Genomic DNA, 21463 nt, shown 5'->3' with positions numbered 1-21463 from the left:
TCTTTCCCTCCATCTCCCCTCATCTCGCTTCCTCTCCCGCAGCCCTCTCGGTCTCTGCTTGCGCTAATTATACATGCGCTAACCAACCCACCTCCAATGAGGCCCGACCTGTCGCCCTCTTCGTAGAGAGGGTTGAACCACTCTTGTCCTCGCGGCCCGGAGGCTGGGTGGAGCGTGGACCCGCTCTTTCTATGTCTACCACGAGCCTCACTTTGCTTAATTAACGCGGAGGCGTTAACTAACTTTTGCCCACCCATGCTTTGCAACCCTTTACTCACCCGGGAAAGGGAATCGCGGAGGCCGTTGATTGGCTCTTGCACATCCCGGTAATGTCGATTCCGGAGAAACGGCTTGAATGGTTAATTGAGCGAATTACCACACGGGGATTCGAATTATCATAGAATATACTATAAATGAAGATGGCACGCTCATCTTCACAACTGTAATCAGAAGCATGGCTTGAAGTAAAATTATACATATACGGATATATGTACTTGAATATGAGAGATACAAGAAATTATTTCCTAACATTAATAATTGATCAACATTCTAATATTTAATATAATATATACCTGTAATTATTAAAACCCCATTAATTCTTAGATCTATCATAATTAATTTTGCAAACTGTCATGAATAAATATGTGAATATCTTAAGTAAAGTTCTATTATTATTATAATCCGCAAAACGCGTCATAATCACAGTCTTTATATAAGATTATTATTGTATTCGAATATTTTGTGCATCTGTAATTTATTCGCCGATCTATCTGGAAAAGCAAACGCTGTTCTTATTATAATTTTAATCATGCTATTTTATATCATTCCCGTCACGTCTGCCTCGTCGCACCCGACCCAATTCTCGGCCACGAATGAACTCCCGCAATTTCTACGAATCCGAGAGAAACTCGTAAGTCAGTATGTACTCAGAATCGACATAAGCTCACTTAATTCCAAATGTTTAAACATAGTTTATGTCCATGACGTAATTAAAGGAGCAAATGGATATTGCGTTTTTTATTTAATATCTACGTAATAAACTGAAACCAGACATCGTTGACACGAAGAAAATTTGACATTTACTCTCTGTTGGAAATATGAATACTTTACGATATTAACGAAGAAACAAACTGTAGCATTTCTAAAATATTTAACATATCGCGCTCTTATCGATATTATCCTGAACATATTTTTATCGATATAAATCGAATTTTCTTCCAAAGGATGAAATATATGCTATTCTACATTAATTGCCCAGTCAGACAGACAGACGTCACTTCGTTCATCTGTGCCACAGCATTTACCTTCATTTTCTCCCATATTCGCAGAATGCATATTTATTTCTGTGAATATTTTTAACAAACATTCCGCAAAAAATAACGACCATGCAATGTTCAATTTACGACAGTGCCACGCACGGGCTGCCGAGGTGGAAGATTTCTCCGCTCCTGCATGCTCTTCGTTTCCATCGTGAAAATGACCGAGACGAAGCCGCGCAACGCGTCGGGGGGGCAACGGGATAAATAAGAAGCGGGTGAGGAGACGAGGCGGGCGAATGCGCGCAAACACACGGCACCCGGATGAAGAAGAAAGACAAAGAGGTAGCGGGGTGGTGGAGAGAACGGGGGAGGAAAGAGGCGGAGAAGGTTGAGCGGAGGGTGACGGTCGCGGAGGATGAGGGGAATCGAATCTCTTTTCCCTTCGCGAAAGAGGAAGAGACCAGGAGAGAGCCGCGAAACGCGGATTCGACAAATCGAAGTGTGCCCCTATAATAATATTAAAATATAACTTAAAATATATAACTGATAAAAGATAATTTACAAAACACAATTTATAAAATTTTTATCTTTATAAATTGTCTTTTAACGCAACTTAATATTTTCCTACATATATTGAAATTTTAATACAAGTAAATTGAATTAAGAATCTTATGATTCTACAGTGGATATTTTTTTCTCTTCTATTCGAGCATACACATTGTCATAATAATGGGAAAAATGTATTAAACAATGAAGGTATTTTTGATCATATAATATACTTTTCACGATATAATCTATTATAATTTATTCATAACATTACATATATACGCGTGATAATGTTTCACATATACCGGTTATAGATCTCTATTATTACTGCCTGCAATTATTATCGATCTATCTTTTTTTTTAGTCCGATTGCAACACTTTACGAACGAATCGGTTTTGTGATTAAGCCGTGACTCAGTATTCATAATGATATTCCGTATCGATGTTTGACACGCCGATAAGCCGGTTGTCAATGGTCGACAAAAAAGTTCGATTTTAGATAACTACACGCTTTGTTCATCGCGGTCGTGATTAGAGTGCAGATTAGAATCAAACGTATACCATCGGTGGCTTAATATTGGTATTCATATCGTATGTTAAACACGACGGCGCGATGACAGCCATGTTGCCAATGACCTGAGCAAAACTCTTGATTTTAACTGTTAAAATGCTTACAGGAAATTAATATAGCGAATAGGGGACCCAAACTTACAAAGTACATGCTACATTGTAAAGCAAAGTCCACCTGTGGGGGGGGGGGGGGGGGGGGGGGGGGGGGGGGGAGATTGGGAGCGCGAGAAACGCGAGACGACTGTGCTAGGTGAAATAAGAGAGAAGGAGAAGGAGAAAGGGAAGAGAGATAACGTGGGTGGCGGTGTGTGTATGTATGTGTGTGTGTGTGTGTGCCGTCTTCGACGCGCAGGCCCTATGCAAAATAGCAAGGCTGGTGGGGTGACGGTACCGTTGGAGACCCCCCGGAGCCGCGCGACGGGGCAAACAACCCCTTAGTTCTGCCGTAGTAGCGGCCGCAGACGCCCCCACCACGTGTGCGCGTCGTGCGAGACGCCTTTCGCCGTCGTCGCCGTCGTCGTCGCCGACCGTTGTCGTACGTCGTCATCGTCGACGGTAGCGCCACTTCCGACCGGAAGCCCGCTCGGACCCCCCGCGTTTTTGTCCCCTTCCCCCCCTCTCCCTCGAGTGGTCATCTCCTCCCGCGCGTATAGATCTTGCGGGCCTTGTACCTAGTGATTTTTGCCGATCGGTTCCGCGAACGATCGCGGGATCCGCGGCGAGATATCAAGTGAAGATTAGTGAACGTGTTATATACCGGAAGCGGGCTGTTCAGGTGTATCCTAGAGGAAGGATGCGACGTTACGGGTAACTGAAATCGACTCCAAGCGAACGAGGTAAAAAGCAGATTGCTGATTTCGAGATCGACAAGTTTTAGAATAAACAATTAGTTCAACTTTTGATAAGACTCGCGCGAGAGACTAATGAATTACGCTGGCGCGTCAAATTCATTGTGTGAATCAGTTGGATCGGAAATCGATGGTGTCGCGCCGAGATTCTATGAATCCGTAGTCCCATCCTTATCTTGTCTCCGTAGTGATTTATTTCTCAAACGCATGTGACGTTTATATTGATTAGATAAGCAATTTGTGATGAAAATTGCGCCGCTTTGCAAACGAAGAATTTATGATCGCGAGATATATGAAACAAAACGTTCAGATTTGCGATAACATAAACGACTGGTTATAGAACGGCGATCTAACTATAGTATAGTATCGCTACAGGATTTCACGCTAATCAAGTCAATGAGAAAACATAACATAAGAAAACGTTAACGCGAACGATTTTGCAAGAGTCTCCTCCTGCGACCGCGTAATTTCCACTTTTTATTCGCTCATAAACTATGCATGCATATTCGCGAGACGAAAATGGAATCGCCGGGCAATTCAAGACGGGCAATTAACGACACCTTTTGTAATTAACATGCTCGGAAACGCTCGTATAAATATTACGGAGAACGCGATAATTGTCATCGCGAGGTCCGCTTCTTCGATGATCAAGTTCTCGTGGGCTTTATAATTAAACGATTGACGACGATGAATCCTGGGACGAATACTCGAGACGAAGGATCCAAGATACGAGAAGGTGCGAATGAATGACGACACGCAAAAGGAAAGAGGGAGAGGGTGGGGGGGGGAGATTAAAAATAGGTAAAGACGAGGTTGATTAATCGCCGATCAATTAATAGTTGCGGGACCTGGAGGCGGCTGTTACGTCACCCGCTTTGGCGAGGCTCTCATTAATTAGTTATTAACGGCGCGCCGCGGTAATTACAGATGCAAATCGGTCCCATCTACGATCTACGCCCGTCATTATCTCCGCGGCGATTTCGTAATCCCGACTCGATGCGAGCAACGCCGCAACGCTGTGAAAAAATGCGCGAAGGTGGAAGGTCGAGGTAAAGACTAATCGTCTTGGGACGGATCGAAAGAGTCGAAGTCGCGGATTCAGGCGTCGAGCGCCTCTTCGAAAGGAAGAGATGCGATCGGCTATCTCTCTTTCTCTCTCTCTCTCTCTCTCTTTCTTTTGAAAGAGAGAGAAAGAGAGAGAGAGAGAGAGAGAGAGGATGATGTGGATAAATCGGAACATTCTGTACATCGCGCGTCGATAAAATTCGACGAGCGTCTCTCTTTATATCACGTTTATGTAAACTATATACGATAATACGGTATATATCCTGGCGTTTAATATTTTAGCGGAATAAAAGAGAGACGCCTTTCGATGTGTTTATTGCCGAATCTTCCATAAGAGGGGACGGGAAAAGATATAAATTAAATAGAAATTTCAAGTGAAGACGAATCGCTTTCGTACGACTCGCTGTTTAACGTTTTGCGCGAGTCGTACGGGAACCGAGATGCGCATACGTCCGAGAAATTATTCGCTGTCCGGGATTATTTAAGACCGCGCGTTTTCTTGAATAATGTGTAACTCGATGAGCCGAATCCGCGCCGTGGTTCGAAGTGGGATCCATCTTACGCTTATTGGCAAAATGCCGTAAAACAAACGCGCTGATGATGGGTGGCCGGGGGTAAAAGACGTATCGCGTTCGCTTGTATTGAAAAATCCACCGACACCGTTTATTTCAAGATTCGTCTTTTGTTCCTTCGAGCTAACGCGCGACGATGTAACATGTTCCCGCATTTTGATAAAAACGATCGTCGAGATGTCCGTCGGCTAATTGTCATGAAAAAATAACGGCGGATAGGATCGAATTTAAGATGAATCGCTCAACGAGTCAAACCGAGTGTTGACTTACGATTTAACGCTTGACCTTTGAAAACAAGATTCCCCCCTTAATGTCGTAATCGTTTCTGTAAACAAGTCAGATTTATCTTAAACAGATCTCTCTCTGAATAATTATCTCCTTATTAATTACACTTCAATGCTTGTTCTTAATTGAAATGTTACCGTGTCGTTAATATAAAATATACATATGTGTAATCCTGTTATTTCTAAAAGTGAAAGAAATATATTCCATAGATATGAAATTATAATAGCATATATATATTTCTAATAATATTGAACTAATGAGATTGTTATATGTAATATATGATTAATTAAAATTAAAATTATATTCAATATATAATTAAATTGAGATAGTTATATTCAATAATGATTAATTTTAAATAATCAATCTTATAGAAACAATAAACATTAAATAAAATTTGATATGTAAAAATGATATGTTAAATGATATGTTAAAAAGCATAATATAAGGGGCTTTTATTTAATTTTGCACAGATAATGACATTTTATAAATTTGTCTGAAGTAATTTTATTACGTATCAAAATTTCAAACGAGCAGTCATTGTTATTTAAAGAAAAATATATATGATTTGAACGATTAACCTTTCGGTCTTGATGTACACGCTAAATTTTCATAGCGAACGTAAAGGGAATATAAAATGCGTACTCGTTCGCTTTTCATTCCTCCTTCGTTTCGTCCTCGCGTACGTCGATCATCTCTACGATATACGATCTACAGTCGCGCCGCCGCTGCCTGGCAGGAACGAGCCGCGCGATAATTACGATAAAACCGACAGCAGCGCGCAGACCGGAGTTAATTATTCAACGCCACGCGTGCGTGCCCACATTGTGTCCCACAAAGAGAAATACTTGGAGACGATAGCCCTTCGATAGGGACTTTCGATGAAACGCGTATTAACTAATAGAGAATGATAGAACATGTAGCACTCGTCGACGCGATTTTATAGCAAAAATGATGCTGGGAAAACTGCTTTTTTTTTATCTAAATTTATCGAATCATCATCGTATATTACGATAATTGATAGAAAATTTGTTATGCGAACGAAAAATTAATTGTTCTGTTATTTACTTTGTATGATAATTCTTTGTATTTTCAATATATAATTAAATTGAGATAGTTATATTCAATAATGATTAATTTTAAATAATCGATATTATAGAAACATTCAATAAATATTAAATAAAATTTGACATGTCAAAAGTAGAATACTGCTACTGTTTTCTTTTTTTATTTTCGAATACATATTTTTCGTGATATTAATATTGATTTTAATAAATGGTATATAATATATACATCTGCATTATATTTTCATTGATGTAAAATAATTTCCTATATCATTTTATATATTCAAAGAGATATTATTGCTATTTGATTGACACACAAAAAACGAACAAATACATTTTCTTTCTTTTCGCAATATTTTATTTATCGAGTAATAGTTATATATCGAGAAAAGCCAACAATGATTACTCTCACTATTCGCGTCATTTCGAAGTTAATAAGCACAGACGAGAATTATTTCTTCGCTTACGAGTTTAGAAAAAACCCACGAAACTCGACAGTCATGCAGAGTTGACTTTCCACTTCCCAAAATCGCTTGCTTGACGTAATAAAATCCCTCTCTCGAATCAAAAGTTTTTTACATCGCGCGTGAGAAGAAATGTCGCGTTTCCTGCCGTGACTCGCCGCGACTTTACGACGTTTCGGGCAAAATCGAAGGGCCATCACCATGGAGAGATCGGTAACGATCGTCATCCTGTTGATTCGCGAGGGATTCAGGAGCCTTCGGCGGAGATCACCGCGGGCGGTCCACGATCACTCGTGTGGTGTGCATCCGAGGGTGGGCAGGGAAAGGGTAAAATCCCCCACCGAGGGCAGGAAGCTGTCCTTTACCGGATCGACTACCAGCAACGTTGAAATCGGCTCGTCGGGGAAAGGGAGACGGGCGTAGGCGGTCATTCGTTGCTGTTTATTAATTCGAGGCGAGGCGAGATGCGCGTCCACTTTGTGCGGTTCGGTTGCTCGTTTCGCCCACGCGCTCGTCACTGCATTTCCACCCAACACGCATGCAAGCACACACGCGTGCACGATGATAATGCACGACACCGCGAATAAAATACGGGGAGAGAAAGAAAGAGAGAGAGAGAGAGAGAGAGAGAGGGGGAAGAGCAAGTATATGGAATCTTCGAAACTGCAGAATGAAGACTTTTTTTAGAGCATCCAATAGCGCGGGGGTGCGCCGAGTATGCGAAAAGGGCATCGTAAAAAGGCGACGATAAAGGCGTCGCTACTAAAGTGTCGCTGCCATGGTTTTTTACTAGCCACCGGTATCCGCGGTGTTATTTTATTGGTGACAAGCGTAATGAGGCGTCTGCCGACTAATCGTGTGACGGTATTCCGGATCGTTAATAATAACGATTTTATTATGCGGCATGAATTATCGCTTGTAAGAAAACACGATTAATGATGTTTGGTAGATGCATATATTAGCTGATGATATCATCTGTAAATTTAGGAAATTAATTTCGTCGGACGTATATTACGCGACTATTATCTGTATTCAGATAGAACTCAACATTTGAAAAAGCAAGTTGATCAGAACATCAATTAAGACACTTGTTTCTTCTCGTAAACAAATTACGTTAATCTATATTTGTCGCCATATTTTAAAAATCATAAACTTTCGATATTTTATTCTACTTAATATCATAGATACAATATCGCATGGCTAACGATTTTTTCATTATATCACTTGCAAAAATAGCAAACATGACCATACCGGACAGTTCAGTAGCATCTATTAAATTATCATGCCTGACTTTTACAACAGCTATAAAGTTATAATTGTATGTTTGTCCCAAAATCATGTTTTTAGACTTGATGAATTCGTGCCAGAACACCGACGTGATGCCACAATGCTATACGAAGGGTCAGGGTATATAAAGAAGATGTGTCATTTATCCACTCAAAAAGCTATAATACTTCATCGATCTACTTCATGAAATCGTAAAGCGAATTGTTTTGATTTTACGAACGAAAAGATCCATGCACAGTTTGTTTCACTAACATCTGTAGCGGCTATGATGCATTCCACTTTCCGGGCGCTAGAGGACATTAAAAATAACTGTCTAAAGGCATTCTCGCGGTGTTAAACCACCCACGTTCTCGTCTCACGTTACGATCGCGTATCTCTTTTAACGCAGCGAGATATCGCTTGGCCGATACTCGCGAATACCGTTATACAAAAAAATTTTTTTTTTTTTTTTTTGGATTTCGCAGGAAATCGTATCGTATCGACGGAAATAGCCGTCCGCTTCGGTAACTGAAACAACTGGCAACCGAGCAAATCGCATTTATTACATCGAAAAATAGACCGAATTTCTTCGTTGTCTAAAATTAAGTCCGATAGATTTTGTCTAACTTACGAATTATATTAAGAATGTTTATCCATCGTCACAAAATGTTATTTTTCTGACTCAATCTCATACGTTCCTCTTATCTCATGAAGAAGAAGTTACATTAATAATTTTAACTATCTCTTTCAAGTTATTAATACTTTAAAGATATATATTTTTATCTCTTTTTAAATTATTTCGAAAACACCTGCTGCTATTTTGTGTGTGACCGTAAGATAATATTTTAAAACTACGAGAAAATAAAATTTAGATAGAAACGAAAATACATATTATGTTCTAGTGAATTTTTTAATAGAAGTGTAATCTGGTATTGTAGTTTGGGAAAACTAAATTTGTTGATGATATATAATTGATAGAAAGAAAAAATTTCTTCCAAAATTTCCATGTTGCTGAGAAAATTATTTATGAGGTCTATGCACACATGATGGTACATAATTTATTTATTAAAAACAAGCTATAAACACACGCCATATCTAAATTTCCAAGTACAACGTACACTCCAAATCTCGACTTGATGAACAATTTGTCAGACTCGCGCGCACATCTGCGTTATATAGATGGAGGATTCTATCCTAAAAGAGCGAGAGAATTACAGTCTGGACCGTAAAATTTAAAAAATATCCTGATCGAGACGCGCGCGGCAGATAACGAGATCGAAGGTACTTTCCGCGCTTGTAGAGGAACATCGATGGTTATTATGGACAACACCATGGGGACCCGTTGCGTTAATATGTCGTTGGGTTGCTGTAGGTCCGCGAACTTCTTATATATATGTATATATAAGATCCTTCCTCCTTTTTTCCCCCTTTCTACGCGTCTTCTCTTAACGGCTGTAAAAAATGATTCTCGCGACGAAGGATATGTAAATTTATGAAGGCTCGGGATCCTATGGGGTTGTCCCTTTCTCTTTGATATATCCCTGCGGCTGACCCTGCCACTAGCATTGTTATGCTAACAATTAATTAATGTCACTGTAATTATACTGACATCACGTCACACTTCCTACTCGCATCCCCTCCTGCTCCCCCTCCATCTCTTTCTGTTCCCTCTTCCTTTTTCCCTCCTTTCTTCCTTTCTTTCTTTTCTAGCGACGATCTTCTTAACGCTTTCGAAAGACGGAAATTATGCTGATTAAGACGGTTCATTGTTTCTGTCGGTCTTTGTTACGTCTTCGGGTGTTTGAGGAACCACTAAAGGGGCTTGCCGCACATTTCTCTTTCTACATACGTATGAGGGAACGATTAGAAACGGGACCTGCGCTTTGTGCACGCATTGTCTCGCGACGCGCATTGTAGTTCTTTACACAACGCGAAGCGCTATTGTCGGTTTGATTAATTATTGTTTTGCGATTAGACTTTTTGGACACGCACACATTATCTTTCCTTAGCAAGAGAGAATTTGATAGAAGATGAGATAACTAATATTTTATATTAAAATTTTTAAAAATATGTTATATTAATAATTAAATATTGATATATATTAATAATTAAATCAATAATTCAAAAATATAACAGAACACAAGCCAAGTACATAAAAAAATATGCAAATTTGTATGCAACAATTAAATGTTTAAGAAGACAAAAAGATATTAAGATATACTTTTATATGTATTTCGTGTTTTTTTTTTATTATAAAATAAAAGCTTATCACACACCGATCGACGCGCAACAGCGAAGTTGACTACGTTGAAAATCTACGTTGATCTGTAACATATAAATATAAAATTCAAATTGTAGCAGCGTCCAAAATAATTAATATTTCAAAAAATTATCGAATGCATTGAATTTTATATGCGATGCGAAGAATAATAAGCATGAACTAATTTTACAAATTCTGAAAAGATTCTACTTTTTATTCAACAAAAATTTTTATAAAATTAATCGTGTAATTCAAATCTCACGTGTAATATACAATTAATATACAAATAAATTACCCCATGATTGCTCCGCCAGTGCCCGATGTCTCTCCTAGGCTTTCTTCTTCTCTCGAGTTGTTAGGGTCAGTAGGATCCATTGATTCACGTTGTACCTACTCGCAAAAAGTTTGTACAGTTTATTACACGCGATACTTTGCACGGCACTCTCGCATTTAAATGCGCGATATTTTTAACGACTTTCCCGCATTTTAACGCGCGATACTTTGCAGGCATTGGACGCATGACATTTTGAATGGTACTCCTACATTCACAATAAAAACAAACGTGCGATACTTTGCTCACTCCGGGATTTCTCCTTTTGCACGAGTATTGCATTTCGAATCAACGAAATAATTTCGAACAAGGGTTAAGTCCGAAGCGGAAGAAGACGTAATCGATAAACGAGATCAACGTGAATGAGGTTCGCCCTCTTGTCTTAGAACGTTTTCGGATCTCAGACGACTTTAGATACGATTCGTTATGATATCATAGTGGCTTGTAGACGTCATGATATCATATCGCAGAAATCGTGCTAAGTTGTCCTAGTCATCTCATCAAGATGAAACATATATGTATGTCTTTAATGTGTAGGTAAAAAACAGACCGTGATGTTTGGTAGACTACACATGAATATGATACCATTGATATATGGTGTTGGTGTATGTGACAAAAGACGGGACGGAATCAATCGACGATGATCCCACCCGCCCTTATCGGGCAATCGATCAAATTCTAACCGATTCGAGCCGATCGCTTGTCGGAGCATAGCGTGCTTTTATTGAGTATTGGCGACTCGTGACAATGCTGTATTTAGGTACTTAGCTACCCCTTTAGGATAAGCCTTCCAGGTACTAAGCCCTCCCACCAAGGTCAAGGTGTACCCGTTGGGAGGGTTTTGTCAGCGAAAAGTCGATGCATAGATATTTAACGCATGAGAAATAATACCATGCCAAATATTTTATTTCTCGCAATTTTGATTAATTATTAATGAATTAATAATCAATACATAACGATTTTTCATTATCTTTATTCGATTCAGCGATTTATGTATTATTCCACACTACATATCAATTGTCTTGAATTGTTACTCGAATTATTTATTTTAGCGATATATTACTCTCTTAATTCGATAGTAATAACAAATAATAATAAATGATATATTGGTGAGAAAAATTTAAAGTCCAATGTGAGGTATTAAAGAAATCATTGTCTCCCGTAAATATCACGACACCATAAATTAAAATTTTTATTTTCTTATTGCTTAGAATAAGCTATTGAGCAGCGTTTTAACAATATAGCGTGAACACAATCGCGTTACTAATTTTTTATATATTTGACGTTACAATGCTATTATTATCGCTTGATTCAAAATTAAAAAGACTGCTAAATTATTTAATTTCTCAAATGTTCAATTTTTTGAACATATATCTTACCTATTATATTTAAACATTGAATTTGCAGCTGTTTTAAAATTTTATTTTTTTGGTTTTCTAGAACAGAATAATCTTGTGTCTGATTAATACATAATTATTCTTTTTATCTTTATTCGATTCTGCATGACATGAATATTAGCGTTTACGAATTTGCTACGTTTCCATATTTATCTGTGTGCTAATCATCGATCTTATTTGTTTGTTGCAGGACGTAAGGAGGTTCGAAGGAGCGTAGATGAGTTCTACTGTCTACGTCCTCGGTAAGTCATGCAAACTCGAGTCTTGTGTGAATGTAGATATCACGCTCTCGCCGACAGAATCGTGAGATCGCGAGCAAAATATATTACCTGCGAAAATGCAAAGAAATTTTTTTCCATCTTCTCTCAGGATCGGCTAATTACACATAACACGAATAACTCCAGATAGTGGATACGTCACCAAAATGTGTAATAACTTTCCGCCTGCGCGAACATGAACGACTGCGTCATTAGATCCCGCGTTCCATGAGCGTTTTAACGGCTCTGCATTCTTCGCTCTCCTATCGGAGAATCGATCTATTATTGACCGCATGCACCATCAAGCAGAACAGATCTCTTTGCTTTATCGATGAAAAAGTATCGATCGGTGTAAAAACGCTATGACTTTGAAAATTTCATTTTTTATGATTATACTAGAAACATTAAATGAACATGAAAAAACTGAATTTAGACATATATATTTTAATAGTGAATATAAACTCATTAATAATCATATTAATTACTAAAATTTCTTTTATGGTCTTATTCTTTTTTTAAATTAAGTAATTCATTATCATGAGATAATTTTATTTTATCCAAATAAATATAGATAAACATATAGTTATATATATATATAAAAAATGATAAAACCGATATCGAAATATATTACAACATATATTTGGCCTTTGTATTTCGACAAACTGAAATTTCTGTATTTCAGTATATTATCGATTTCTAAATTTTTCAAATAACATATCAATACATCTTTTCAATATATAGTGGTTTTAAAAAAGTATTTTCTTTTTAGACTATGAGAGAATAAAAATATTAGCTCTTGTGATACAAAAAAATTACTCGAGAATTTGATCGTCATGAATATTCCAACTTTCTTAAAATTTATTATTAGAATGCCTAATATATAGTAAATATAGTTGATTGAATGAATGTTCGACTTTTCTTGTCTTCTCACAATCAGACTTTATCACTATGCGCGCTACATTACATATCACGCGTTCTTATCAGACATTACCTCATTTTCTTAAGACCATTATCTGATATGTTATATTTGGCATGTTGTTCTGCGAGCTCCAAAAAGGTTGAATGATTCTATTAGTCAAGCTGCTTCATATTGTGACATTTGTTCACTTAACTTTTATATCAATATCACGCCGTGCTGATGACGAATGTAATCTAGGTCACAACAATGAATATAAATCTATCTTCTTTTTTTCGATTTTATATAAATCTTTATAAAAATATTTAGAGATAAAAAATAAATAAAATGTCTCTTTTATAAAGATATTTCCAGATATAGGATAAACAATTTTTTGCGCAAGATGATTTGCGTTTTTCAGATAATGATTCTGTTGATGAATATTGATACGATGCCGATACACGGCATATGGCCAGATGTAAAATATTTGCGCTGAATTCCAAGAATTTGACATTTCATGATGAATTTACACACTTGGTTTAAGAACTACTATTTGCTATGCCATTAGTTTTAAATAGGCAACCAAGCTATTCGTATATAATTATTGTGTGGCGTAAAAACATCTTCGGAGCTCCGTAAATTACTGATGCTGCAGATAAAATTTCCGTTTATGTAAATATTGTAAAAGTTGTTGTGAACTATGTACCCATATAATCCGCTCGATGAATTTAAATTGACGAATTTATAATCTTAGTTCTCGTAAATATTGGCACGACTATAAAATTCTGTCCACATGATTGTCTGATAGACTCGACAGTGCTCTCTTTTTTCTCGTCGCTATTAACGAGCGCGCGTATATGCATTTGCAGCTCTAAATCAATATCAACGCATTAGCGTTGATAAAGTATATACAGATTAAGAAATAATTAATAGTCAGAATGGTTTGACATATTTCTTTCGCGTGTCCATCCGCGTTCGCATTTCGCTTTATGATATTTAAGGCTGTTTACATAGATCGCAATTCACAAAACTAAATTTACAAAAGCAAATGCTAAATAACATATTGTCGCATGCAAAATGCACGCAGATGCAAATCTATCGCACGCGATAAATTAAACTCCAACTTTCTGCGATCTATGAACGTCTACCCGTCTGCGTCCTCTACAAATGTCCTCTACGAGCGTCCTCTAACTCATCTGCGACTTGCGCTTTGAATAGCGATCTATCTAGACGGGCTTTTATAATGATTGCCACTAATATCGATTGATCGCGGTATTATTGACGTGATACCGCGGCTAAGTGCAGATCGCGCCGAGCAACAAATTAATTACCGGCCAATCGTAACGTTCTCGCGCTCGAGCATCAACGCTGGGCAGCGATTGCTGGCGATCGACACGTTGCGCAATTTGCGGATTTGATTAATGACTCGCATGCTGATTAATGAATGCAAATTATCCCCGGACTAGTGTATACGCGCGCAAAAATGGAAACCAAGCGGCAGTTTTTCGTGCGACAAGCTCAGATCGATCAGACGCGAGAGGCACGAGAGGGTCAGTTCCGAGCCACCTCGGACCTTTTTGGTCGATTCGACTTCGGACGGTGGTTTCCTTTCGTTCTGCGCCGCAGAACGAGGGAAGAGGAACGAGAGAGTCGAAGACGAAGAAGGCGAAAGGGAGGAAGAAGATAGGTCTCCTCCTCCCCATAAATACGGATTTAGTCGCACGGTTTACGACCAAAAACGTGTCGAGCCTCGCGAGCAGAGCCGCGCCTAAATTATTAAAGTCGTAAACGATCGAAATCGTCGTTAAGCGTCGCGCGAAGAAACCCATCGGTATAGGTGGTGCCCTCCTCTCCGCGCCCCCTTCGACAACGATCGTTTTTCTCGAGGTTTCATTGTTAGGTCGCGTCAGACGGGCCTCCGATAGTACCGGCCACAGCTCAGCCCGACACGATCCGTCGTAGGCGACAGTAAACGGGCTGACCGTCGCGATTTTTGCGATGGACTTCTGCGAAACGTCCGTGCAGATTAAACTCGGAGATGCGGTAAGGAGACACTTACGACAGATAATCATGCGGTGACTGCGCGTACCAGTCATGTTACGAGATCGATTTTTAGTTAGTTTTATTCAACGCCCAAGAAAAATGATTAATTTTTTTGCTTAAACATCCGCATTCGCATATAAATATGTTGCGAAAATTTGATTATCGATAATTTTTTCTTAAGAAAGAGATGTGCCACAAAAAATTTTAGTGTAATAAGATTTGTACAATTAATGTACTTTCTCTCATGTGTACAATGGATTAATATTATTTATAAAAAAAATGAAAACTAAAACACATATTTCCCCTAAATAGATCATATTTATAATTAGTGTCGCGCAGTAGAAAATAAAACAACGTAATACTTGACAAATTACAATAAATCTTCGCGTAGTGATTTAAAAGTTGCATTAATGTCAAATGAGATTCGAACAAAGAAGTGCGATTGTATAACATTAGCATATTTGCAATTATCCAGGTTTGCTCAACGTGTTGATCAGCCGTAATCATTACGATAATTACTAGACAGTCGTCAGATTTATTTCTGTAGACGCGTCCGCGCAAAAAGTACGAAATAACACATCACGTTTCCACGATAAAGTGAATACGGCCGACATGTGTTGCGAGCGACAAGAAACACGATTAAAATTTGTAATTAAAATCAGTTGTGGCGTATTATCTACATAGACAATGTAGCGAATCGCAATGCTGTTAGCTTACGGCGGTACAGCGGCGGTGCGAAAAATTTAATTGCTACATAATTGCTTGTTATTATATGATGATTGACGCAGCGTACTTTATTGCCGTAGCATCGCCGCGATAAGCATTCAAATTGAAACGCGGTTACGTAACGCGGTCATATCGATGGTTCAGCAAAGAAACGTGTCTTAAAATAAGGACTCTGCTCCGTTTACGGGATGTATAAAATATGAACTAACGCGCGTGCGATCGCTATAAATATCGCTCCCAAGATTTCCTTATAAATAGAACGAGGAATAATTCAGTTGCACCTTCTCGTGCATCCGTTTTTCTCGCGACGCGTTAAACGAGGTGCACCACAATGACGTTTAAGAATCTTTCTTTGTCGGATCTCGTTACTTTGTAATTTACTGCTTCCCTTTGAGCGTCGCATTAAAGATTTTCACAGGCGAGAAAGAGAATACGAGATCGCGTGTAACGATGATACATGCAAGCATATCGCATTGTCGTATCAAAGTACGAGTGAGAAGGAAACAAAAAGTGGACAGAGAGAGTAGTCGCGAAAAAAGATACGTGTATATGTGTCAGAGGAATCGACCACCCGGTTTTTCGATGGTGATCTTTACTCCGCAAATATTCTTCAAATCTAAACGCACATGCAATGAGTCAGAATCGCTAAAAGTCTATGCGCTTGGTGTTTTTTTTTTTCTTCTTTTGATTTATCAAAGAGCTTCAGGAGAGACTATGACAGAAGCTACCTTTATTATTTGAATGATTATAATTATGTTCAATATAAGCTGTGATACATCGATGTTCATGCTCCCCGTTTTTCATTTTGTTTTTATTTGTGGATTGTTTGGCCAATATAAAATTGACTTTTCTTAAGAAAGAATTCAATATAGCCTGCTTTTTCTTTTACATGTAACTTTAAATATCTGTTTATGTATTATTTAACCATTAAATTATAATTAATACTCGTTATAAAAATAAAAATGGAATTTTTGTCGCCGATTGTGCAAATAAATTAATGAAATTGCAAATTTGCATGTTTCTCTGATATACGATAGGCATTGAATTATTTTTCCGCAACGCTATGCAATAATAAATCATTCAACGAAAAAAGAAGGCTGTTTGCGAGAGAAAATACATTTGCATTGTATATTCAACACACAAGATAAATATAAGACATCATTTATAACATGTACATACGTTTCTTATCACACATCTTTTGTTCTTGCCAATACTTATTCAGAAATACTCATTCGTAACGAGAACAAACATAAGAGTAGAATCGAATAAACATGAGCTTACACAATTGCTTGAAAAGAGATGTTATCAAATTGCGTCTATTCTCCGAAAGGAATAAAAATCTGAATATGATAGAAAAAGAAGAGCTTTTTTTCTCTGGATCAAAGATGTAATCGCATGTGCACGCATATTTGTTACTTAGAATATTTCTAAATTTATTAGTGCAAAAGTCCTCTACAGTACCTTTTTCTTTTTTTCTTTTTAAGTTCTTTATATTAAATGATTGCGTATGCTTTTAATAGCAAATATAGATTTATCTTTTTAGAATTAATTAAATCCCAAGAATCTCTATATAAATTCATGAGATGACTCGCGCTTTTCTCAGATGAAGATATCATTACGAATACTAATCCTCCGCCATATGACTCGATGCATACGCATGGCGATGATCGATGATCTCTTCTTTCTCGAGGAGGAAATGTCCCCGGCCTTCCCGCCACACACACCTGTCCAGAACTCCGGCACGTTTGAGATTAGAACCTAATTCCGGGAAGAGTTCACGCGCGCTAGAACTGCGTGCGGTGAGAGATGCGTGTCGGACTACCGCGTCACGTATCGGAGATAGTGGTACACGCACTCTCTAGGTGGCTGACTACAAAGAAACGAAATCAATTTGCAATTTAAATCCGTCGGCGTACGTGCCCGCGGGATCATCCGATTGCCGCGCCGATGATTCCGCTGTACCTGGGATGGGTACGATAACGGCGCGCGAGATCGAGAGTCGTTCGACTGCATTTCAAAGCTCGCGGCTCGCATGAATCCACGGTTCCGAGGTTCCTGACCTATGCATTTCATAGACGATGCGGACCTGCCGCACCGAAGTGGGAACTCCTCAATCGATATCGTCGATTTTATATCAATCGGCTATATATATATTCCCGCGCATCGCCGTTTCTTCCGCTTGCGCTTTTTTGCGATTGTATACCCTGTTTGAATTTATTATTCATTTTTTAAATGAAGACGTTACATTGAATGATTCTTGTAGTGATGTGTGCAAAGATTTTTGTACATCTTGATATATGTATTTTTTATGTCTTTTGAAGCATTATAAATAAGAATTTTCTATTGATTGTGTTAGAAACTTTTTTCAAAAACCTGTTTTTAAATAACATTTGTCACAATTTTATAATATTGTTTTCAGCATGAATAAATAAAATCATAAATGCTATATCACTTTATTGATTACACACAATTTGATAATTTGTGTAATTGCTATCGACTTATATATTTAAAGATTATTTTATTATATATTTATAAAGATTGCATTTTTTAAAGAATATTAGAGATATATTATTATTGTATATTTTGTCACATTTATTTAATTTTGGGTATGTAAATTACAATTTACATATTACATTAAAATAAATAGTTTTTTCTAAAAAAACAAATCCAGTGTGTACAGTTTCTTTCGCGCGCTCATAATCTTCTAAAATGAACAAGTTGATCCTCGAATTAAGAGACTCTAGGGAATAGGTCTAAAGAAGGTCCGGCTTAAGATCGTTCAAGAACAGTCTCTGTCTCTGTCTTCGTATCCGTCTTCTCGTTCTTTCAGTAGCAGTTTTTTCTGCCACTATCGAGATACCTCGTGTAATCGCGGTTTTTGTCATATTAATTGATTCGAGCAGAACAACATCGTTAAAAACGCATCAGTTACAAGCGATAAGTATCGGCTATCATATTACAAAAAAATATGTAATTATTAAGTACACGGTAATGAGTCATTGACTTAAGATGAAATCTTCCTCGATTACACATTACATCGCTCATCATAAAGAAAACGATAGAAGCTAATTACACATCTCCAATTTTACTTATTTCGCCGGATATCATTGAAACTCGTTCACTCTTGAATTAAAAAAAAAAAAAAACGCGAAACCCACTAATTTCGTTTCATAACGACACGTTAGCCCATGCAATCAGGCAAGTTCACAAAAATGATAGCGCGACATTTTTCATTTCCATCCTCAAAGACGTGAGGAGTTTCTGATGGAGACGATTCAAACAAAGGAAGAGAGAGAGGGAGAAGAACGAACACCCTTCCCGATTCGTCTTTTCTCAAGTAATGCCATCCCTTATGCATCCGTAACCCTCCCCCGACGCCCGTTGTCGCCGATGTCTCGCTCTCTCTTTCCTTCTTTATGTTTCTTCGTTTCATCTTTCTCAGCTGTCTTCTTCTTTTTCCACCCTTCCCTCCTTCTCCTGTTCGTCTTTCCTTTGCGCCTCACCCCTATGTCGATATTTCCCTATCGATTGATCTGCAAGGAGGCACCCTTCCCGTCGCTCTGCACGGTTCTCCTTTATCTTTCTTTTCCTTCCATTCGAGCCTTTCTTTATACGACGAATCAACCCATCTTTCCCTTTCCCCGCTTACCTCTATTTCTCTCGCTCTAGCGTACTTTCCTTCGACTTCTGTCCCTACTGTCTCTATTCGACATAGATTGATATCGGAGGGTATTCTATACTGTTTTTAGGCTTGCAAGATTAGCCTATGTTTTCTATTTTTGAATAAATAATACATTATTCATATAATTATGAGATATGATGATTTTAAATTAATAAGATTTCTTGACCACATAATAAAAACCTGGTAATATACTTTTCAATAAATGGTATTATTTTTATACAAACATTATACTAACAGCAAATTTAATTATATTTTTTTAATTGTCGTTTTTATAAAGAATTAGAAAAGAAATAATATGTAAGATTAAAAGAGAATGAGAATTTCAAAATTCTGTCAAATTCAAATATTTGTTTCTGTTTTAGTAGTTGAAGATTGGAAAAATAATTTCGTTTTTTTTTAAATGAATAATGCTAAAATTGTACAAATGGTAATAACGCAATTAGATGTTTATCAAATTCATGCTCGTTGCCATTTCGAAGACAATTGTAAAAATCGGTTGGCAGGTGGCAACTGTTCGATTCATCCTGGGTTCGTTGTCCCTATAAGAGGCAAGAATATCGAGTTCAGAAGGGCCCTTATAGAAATGGTTCGATCAGTTCGATCAGGCCCCGTGCAGAGTTTTGCCCCTTTACACAATGTTTCTCACGTCACACAGACAAAGGAACGCAAATTCCACGTGAAAATCCGTTCCAGTGTCGATGCGTGTGTCACAATGAAGCCCACATACTCACACGCATGCATGCGTGCGAGAAAGCTGGCAGCTACGCCGTGAAATCAGTTACGAAATCACGGGGTCCCATTGCCATAAGCCCAGAGTCCCCTCGCCTCTTCTTCTCCCTCCCTTTCCCTTCTCGACCTCCGCGAGGTCGATCATTAATTTGTAACGAACCGGCGCCGCCTGTTATTATCCTACGGTTACGCGATCATGATTTTATATATACACGCATATATCGATGCGTTGATTTCTCTCACTTAATTCTACCAGAAACCACAGATTTTCAGGACGGTTCGAAAAATTTACGCAGCTTCTATCAGATCCTGAAGAAACAAATGAACTATTTAACTCGGAAATGTTACGCATTAAATTATACAGTATGATAAACCAAAAATAAATGTAGGACAGCGTAATCTTGAAATTGTATATATGTGCGCGTATCTAAGAAACAATACATATAATGTGTATGTTTAAGTATTAAAATTTAAAACTAGGTATTTTACTCTATATTCGCTTATATATATATATATACATTAGCCTTTCGTATTTTTATTTTCATATTCTAATATCTTCAAAAAAATTTATATTTTGATTACTTTCTAACGAAATAAAAAGTAATATCTTCTACGCGTTATCATTATTAAGATTTAGAACTTAATTGTAAAAAAAAAAATTTAATTGTACTTTTATTTAATCATAAATTTTTCCTGTTGATCAATTACCGCGTTTCGAGATAGGATTAATTAGCTCCTCCAGAGGAATCGGTTTGAATAGCTCAAGAGGACAGCGAGAAGTCAGACCGGAGAGAAGATTTCTCTTGGTGTGTCTTTCTCGCACGAGGAAAAATGATCAATGGTGAACGAGACTAGGCGATTAGCGAATTCGATCGGCATGCCAATCGTGCCCCAGGTCGAGACGGGGAGAGACTATCGATCGGCACTTCCCGGAAGGTAAGGGGTCGTCGTCGTGTAATCCGTCGTCGTCCGCCCTGAAATGGAGTTATTTCGACTTGGGTTTCGATCGTCTCCACTCGACACGGCACCGTCGTGTCCTACCCGCAATCGAAAAGTTAACCGTCGGAAACGCGCCCTAACGAATACTCTCGACCCCTCCCCCTCTTCTTTCTTCTTCCCTCCCCCTTTTCTGCAGAGGATGAAAACCGTCTTTTTTTCTTTTCCATTACAAAATTACGACCTACCACATGTCTTGTCTCGTTATTCA

The 21463-nt window shown here is 38.0% G+C and overlaps 1 protein-coding gene across 1 annotated transcript in view; it reads left to right on the top strand.

The window, feature by feature from the left end:
* Window positions 1-21463, top strand: part of LOC115237112 (zinc finger homeobox protein 4) — a 457729-nt gene that overhangs the window by 164011 nt on the left and 272255 nt on the right. Inside the window, exon 4 of the mRNA XM_029809964.1 lies at window positions 12115-12166. The gene's annotated coding sequence lies outside the window, so the exon portion shown is untranslated. The remainder of the gene's footprint in view (window positions 1-12114; window positions 12167-21463) is intronic.

The sequence above is a fragment of the Formica exsecta genome, unplaced genomic scaffold (assembly GCF_003651465.1).
Source record: "Formica exsecta isolate Colony F162 unplaced genomic scaffold, ASM365146v1 scaffold272, whole genome shotgun sequence".
NCBI classification, from domain to species: Eukaryota; Metazoa; Arthropoda; class Insecta; order Hymenoptera; family Formicidae; genus Formica; species Formica exsecta.
Note: the sequence above shows the minus strand (reverse complement) of the source record. Positions and strands in the feature narration are given on the sequence as shown.